The sequence below is a fragment of the Octopus bimaculoides genome, chromosome 11 (genome assembly GCF_046866305.1).
Source record: "Octopus bimaculoides isolate indiv1 chromosome 11, ASM4686630v1, whole genome shotgun sequence".
NCBI classification, from domain to species: Eukaryota; Metazoa; Mollusca; class Cephalopoda; order Octopoda; family Octopodidae; genus Octopus; species Octopus bimaculoides.
Genome location: NC_142938.1, coordinates 7919801 through 7927372, shown reverse-complemented (window position 1 = coordinate 7927372; position 7572 = coordinate 7919801).

The window sequence follows — 7572 nt, the reverse complement described above, 5'->3', positions numbered from 1 at the left end:
CGCTTAGCAGTATTTCATTTGTCTTTATGCTCTGAGTTCAAATTTTGCTGAGGTTGAATTTGCCTTTCATCCTTTCAGGATCAATAAATTAAGTACCAGTCAAATACTGGGGGGGGGGGGGTCAATGTGATTGACTTAACCCCCTCGCCACAAATTTCAGGCCTTGTGCCTTTAGTAGAAAGGATTATTATTATTATTATTATTATTATTATTATTATTACATCTGCCTTAGTGAAGGCAGAGGTATTGTTTTCAGTTGTGCTTGTTTGTCCACGGACAAGACATCCCAAGAACCACTGGATGGATTCGGATGAAACTTTCAGGGATGTTTGGCCCCATGACTGGCATAAACTGATTAGATTTCGGGACTGATCTGTTACCAGACAAGAATTCTGGATTATTATGTTTTTTTTTTTTAATTTTTGAGAGCAGTTGGGTTCATTTTTAGCATTCTCATTTTTGAGAGCAGTCGAGTTTATTTCAGATATTCTCGTTTTAAAAATCATTTGTGGCTCATCATTGAGAGGACGTTGGTGTTGCCTTAGCAGAGGTTTGCATCTCTGAGTGCTCTTGTTATTATCGTTATCATATTCATCAATTATTTATTGTCGTTATGGCTGTTATTTATGGTAAGTGGGTTTGGCAATGCCATATCTAGTTGCAGCAGTTTTTATGCTCAGAGTTCCAATATCACCAATGTTAACTTGATCTTATCTTGTACAGGGGATGATAAAATAAAGTACCGGTCAAGTACTTGATTTAATGGACTAACAAATCCACTCAAATTTGTGACATTGTGCTCTGTTAGAAATAAATATTAATTAATGACCCTGTCCAATCCATTGTATCACTTCTCTTAAATTATTCTTCCTGTAACTTGAGAGTAGACAATGATACATCTTCAACTCTACCATCTCTGTTTTCCAAATGGAGCAGACATGTGTCCTCCCTACAGCCAAGCACCTTCCTGTCTGTCTCTCTATCATACTTTAACTTCATATAACCTGACACAAAACCACCTACCTCGATACTACTCCCCACCTAAGTTGAGTAACTCTTGTCTTGCAAGTTACATGGTGACCTCACTAGTGCTGGTGCCACATAAAAAGCACTTGATACACTTTGCAAAGGGGTTTGTGTGTGTGTGTAAATCTGTATGTAAGTCTCTGTGTGTGTGTGTGTGTGTGTGTGTGTGTGTGTGTGTGTGTGTGTGTGTGTGTGTGTGTGATTTGTATAAATATAATTATATGTATGGAAATGAATACACACTCACATACATATTCACAGATTATAGATGAAAGGAGTGAGAAAGGTATAGACAGGTACACATATGCATAGGCACACACACACACACAAGTATAAAGGCAGACAAAAAGACTAACAAACAGATCTAAGGAATAGATAGATAGATAGATGCATGTATGGATGGACGGATTAGCTAGAGAGATGTTACATACACTGATATTTCTGATCAGAAACATCAAGCAAGCTAATGATTGTATTTATTGAAGAAATGTTTGGAATAAATAGATATTTATGACATTTTATTGAGAGATTGGTATGCAAGTAAATAGATAGATGCAAGAAATAATATATATATATATATATATATATATATACATACACACACACATATGTATGTACGTCATTTAATAAATATAGGATTTATCTCTTGTTTGAAGGAGTTCAATTTTGTTAATCCTACCAATAATGGAACAGTACAGTATGTGTGTGTGTGTGTGTGTGTGTGTGTGTGTGTGTGTGTGTGTGTGTGTGTGTGTGTATATATATATATATATGTATTAATATATTTCGTTTAGACATAGTGATACTAATTTGGTAGTAGAACTCAATATATAAAGTAATACACAACCACTCAGCTATGAGTGCACTCCATATCTATATCTATATATATATATATATATATATATATATATATATATATATATATATATATATCATCATCATTTAGAATCTGCTTTCCATGCTGGTATGGGTTATGACGGACTGGCCAGGTTGCCAGCTTGCCCGATGGCAAGTAGGCCTTTGTGCCATTAGAATCCATATATGGGGGTTCAAGGTAGTATCTAAGGGGCTCATCCACTCAAGTTTGAGGATCTTTTATTCACTCCTGTCTGTCTATCTATCTATCTATCTATCTGCCTCTCTGTCTGTCTATCCATCCATTCATCCCTCTGTCCGTGTGTCCGCCTATCTATCTATCTATCTTTTGCATGTAAATGAACAGATTTGTCAGAGTATTGTGTGTGTATACATGCATGTGTGTGTGTGTGTGTGTATATACATGCATGTGTGTGTGAGTGTATGTGTGTGAATATATGCACATTTGTATGTCATCGTGTTTGTGTCTCATACGTGAGAAGCATTGAGTTAAGCCAAAACAAAAGGAGCCCAAAAATAATTGCTGGTTATTTTCCATAATTTCTGTTTGTAGTCTAATGACTAACCGTGAGGTCCCTCGCATCATCAACAATGACAGGGGTCAGTGAGGTGCAGCCAAACTTACTGCATTGTGTATTTATTTATTGACACCCAGTAAAGGGATAGAAAGAAAATGAATACATGTCACAGGCAGATATTGACCTTCCAAACCATCCCTAAATATCTCTGTTGGGTGGAATGCAGACATGGCAATGAAAAGGAAGAGACAGAGGGAGATAGAGAGACAGAACGAGGGAGAGAGAGAGAGAGAGAGAGATGTGCTTGTCTCAAGTAGAAGCCAATTATGGAAGCTTAGTTGTCACACTGACTAGGTGTTGCAATCGCCAGCTGGACGTGGTACTAGCTTCTCACCTCATGAGTCACAAGTTCATATCCTGACAATAACTCTGCTGACTATATACCTATGGTGTGTAATCATTGTCGAATCTTTTGTTTGTTTGTTGTCGTTGTTGTTGTTGTTTTCTGAGCTCAGCTAAATTAAGTTAACTTCACAGATGAAATATATACCCAGGGATTGAAATGAAAGCAAACAGAACGTCAAGTATTTATTCATTTGATATTCATTATTCATTCGATGGAGGCAGTCGTTTGATCTTGCCTGATCTGGAGTGAGTGCCTGTAACTTGTGATCAACCCTATTGATTTTGGGGGGAAAGAAGAGGAGGGGAGAGAAGAGGAGGGGAGAGAAGAGGAGGGGAGAGAAGAGGAGGGGAGAGAAGAGGAGGGGAGAGTAAGAAGAAGAGCAAGAGGTGGAGAAGGAAGAGGAAGGAAGAGTAGAAGAGAAGGAAAAGAGGGAGGAGAAGAGAAGGAAAAGAGGGAGGAGAAAGAGGTGCGGGTGGGGAGGAGGTGGAGGAGGAGAAGGAAGAGAAGACGAAAGAGGAGGAGAAGGAAGACAAGGAAGAGAAGGAGAAGGAAGAGGTGTAGAAGGTGGAGGGGAGAGGAAGCGAAGGAAGAAATGAGGTTTTTGTTGTGACATTTAAGCCTTTTGTTTATTTCCAAGGTGCAACAGTGACAGGGATGAAGTCAAACAATTCCTTCTAATTTAAGTACAAAGCAAATAAATTATCAGACAAGGGTGTGAGGGAGTCTAATACATTGACCCCTGTATTTAACAGGTACTTTATTTTATCCACCCCTGACCCCCAAAAGATAAAAGACAAAATTAATCTTGGAGAGATTTCAGCTCGGAATGTAAAAATCTGGAATAAACAGCACAAAGCATTTTTTCCAGTGCTCCAACAATTCTGCCAGTTCACAGCCATAATCGACCCTAGTGTTCCATCATCATTTTTTTTTTTCATTTAACGTCCGCTTTCCATGCTAGCATGGGTTGGACAATTTGACTGAGGACTGGTGAAACCAGATAGCTACACCAGACTCCAATCTGATCTGGCAGAGTTTCTACAGCTGGATGCCCTTCCTAACGCCAACCACTCCGAGAATGCAGTGGGTGCTTTTTACGTGCCACTGACACAAGGGCCAGTCCAGCGGTACTGGCAACGGCCACACTCAAAATGGTGCTTTTTATGTACCACCCGCACAGGAGTCAGTCCAATGTTTTGTTCACATGCCACCAGCACAAGTGTATATAGTATTGATGTGTGTTTTTGAATCTGTGTTTGTGCCCCCACCATTGTTTGACCAACTAGTGTTGGTTTCTTTAACTCCCCAGTAACTTAGACTTAGCAGTTCAGCAAAAGAGACTGATAGAATAAGTACTAGACTTTAAAAAAAAAACAAAAGCCATCAAGACTGATGAATCCTTCATGTCAGTGACCTTGGATGGCCACAGTCAAATCATTGAAAGTTAAAGGTAAAATATATTCTCAGAGCTGGAGATTCCAGTGAGGGCATACAGTGAGTACAGTAGTTGAGCTGTACTTAGTTCAACAGCCACAGAAGGATGAAGAACAGAGAAAGTCGACTACTAATAGCATTAAACAATAATGGCAAATTTCAGAACTAATCATTAACAGCAAAGATCACAGAGATATCTGTCTACTTTTCCCTTTGATGTTTTCTTATTAACTCCTTTTCCTTACCAATTTAATTTCCCATCTTTTAATATCTATTATAAATTCTTGAGAATAGTTCTTTTTTAAATTTTTTCTTTTCGTTTTGTTGTTCTCTTTACTATTTTGTACTAGTATCTAAGTTTAGGTTCTGCCATATTTTTGAAAATGCCCTGTGTCTGACCTTGCTACAAGGCATATAAATAATCAATAAAGAATTCATATCTTGCTTCAATATATGTGCATACACGCATATATATATATATATATATATATACACACTTCTTCCTCTTTCCCTGTCTTTTTCTTTCTATGTGTATGTGTATGAATGCATTTATATGTATATAAATACATATATGCATGTATATATATATGTATGTCTCTTCTAGTTTTTAATCATTATAAATCTTCCACTGAAGAGGGAGCTGGTTTCCAACAAAGATACAAGGCTCCATCTTTGGGATGTAGTTAACACAGACAAATTCACATTTGGAACTTGAGAAAAGTCTTGCATATTTTTACTGTTCCACTCACAGATTGCACTCGTAATGTGTGTGTGTGTGTGTGTGTGTCTGTGTCAGCCAGTCAGTTTCTCTTTCTGAAAACCCCAGTTTATCCAGATTCTCTTTTAAGCATCTATTAACAAAACTTAGTGCTCCAATTATTATTGGTATGAATATGAATTCATAGTCTGGATATAGAAGCTGGAGGTTTCAAAGCAGCTGCCCATAGATATACTCTTTTTCTTTGATTTTCAGAGATATTTATATCTGCAGGGCAACTAACCTCTATGATGGACTTCTTGGAGGCCATTCCATATTCCATTCTGCACTCACAATCTTCAGGTTTTAGCTCCTGCACATAATGGGGTTTCCACGGACGAAAATTCAATTCTTTATGCAACACCGTATGTATTGTGTGTCTTGTTAGTCCACTTTCACGTGGTGCTTGACGTTTTGATCTTTGCAGACTGCAGTTAAACATTTCTTGCACTGTTGCCACATTCTCCACTGATCAGGATTTGGCTGGACGGCCACTTCTTCCATCATCCACAGCGCCTGTGGTCAACAGCTTTGCATGGCCACTTTTTATTGATTAATATTCTTTTCTACTCTAAGCACATGGCCCGAAATTTTCGGGGAGAGTGCCAGTCGATTAGATCGACCCCAGTACACAACTGGTACTTAATTTATAGACCCCAAAGGCATGAAAGGCAAAGTCAACCTCAGCAGAATTTGAACTCAGAACATAATGACATTTCGCCAGGCGTGCTAACATCTCTGCCAGCCCCCTGCCTTGAGGACCTGTGCATTATTATTCTATAAATAAGTTGTAACCTCCATTGCAGTTTTCTTAGTGTTATGTTGTTCACACTGCCAACACTATAAATATAGATTTTCTTCCCTGTCCACCCACCCCATGTCTTTAAATATTACTGGAGCTTACTGTGTTCTGTTGAGTGATTTTGTATTGGTCTTACATTGATATCAGCAAGTCTCGATCAGTTTTATAGTCATTGATTTTTTTGATTTCAGAGACTTCTGCGCAGTTTCCTTACAGCTATTGATTCCTTGACCTTTTTTTTCTTCTAATAATCGCATCCTCGTCGTTGGCGGCAGCAACGTCATCATCGTCAGTGTCGTCGTCTTCATCATCATCATCGTTGTCATCATCATCATCATCGTCTTCATCATTACCATCATTGTCATCATCGTCATCATCACCATCATCATCAGTCGTCATCTTCATCATCGTTGTCATCTTCATCATTATCATCATCATCGTCGTCATCTTCATCATTATCATCATCATCGTCATCTTCATCATCATCATTGTCGTCGTCATCATCATCATCATTGTCGTCGTCATCATCATCAGCAGCATCCTAATGATGACGATGATGATGAATTCAATGGCGATGTGCCCCTCTTTCTCCCCACCATCCCTCACTTTATCTTCATCGATGAAGATAAAGTTTCTGACCTTGTGCCACTGACCTTGTTGTTGTTGCTGTTCACCCATAGGTCGACCCTATGCTCAAAGACAGCTGATAACTCATACATTTAATCGTATATCAAGAGCCATACTGACTCTCCTTTCCTTCCACAAAAACACAGGTAACATGTATAGTGAGAGAGAGAGAGAGGAGAGAGAGAGAGAGAGAGAGAGAGAGAGAGAGAGAGAAAGAGAGAGAGAGAGAGAGAGAGAGAACTTTGACTGCTGAAGCTCAACACAGATGGGATGGAACTCAACTGGAGTTACTAGTTCTAGGTATATTAATTAAAGATGAAGTATTCAATGATATCCCAATGGCCAAATTAGTTATAGTATATAACTAATCTAGTTAATTACTGCAACCTCTTTTTATTACATCATCAATATCACAGTAATATTTCTTTTTTTTCATTATAAATCTCTTTTGTCAATACAATCAATAAATTGCCTTTTCCCTTCTCCCCTACACCCAACCCCCGCACTTTCTCTCTTTCTCTATATTCTCTCTCTCCCTCTCTGTGCTATGTTGTATTTTTTCCAAATGCTCTTTTCTTTTTTTCAATATCATTATTATTGAAAAATTAATGGAACCTGTTAAGGATTTCTAGATTTTGTTGTTTGATAAAATATTTTCAATATTTACACTAATATAATGATAATTTTTTTCTAAATTACTTACACTAATTTATTAAAAATATACTGCTGTATATTAATATTATTATTATTATTACATTTAATCTGCATCTTTGTTACAGTCACTTGCCGAGACACACATTATTATCATCATCATCATTATTATTAATTATTATTATTATTGTAATTATTATTATCTATATATTTATTCATTTTTGTTTTAAGATTTACTGAGTCACTTTATCAATTCTTAATTACTCTAATTGTTTACACTATATAATCATCATTGTCATCAGTTACCATCATCATCACCACCACCGTCCTTCTCTTCCCCCCCTTCATCACCATTATGATTATCGCTGTCATCATCGTTGTTACCATCATCATCATCATCATCGTCGTCGTTGCCATCATCATCATCATAGTCATTGCCACCACCACTACCACCGACGTCGTTATCCCCCTCAGT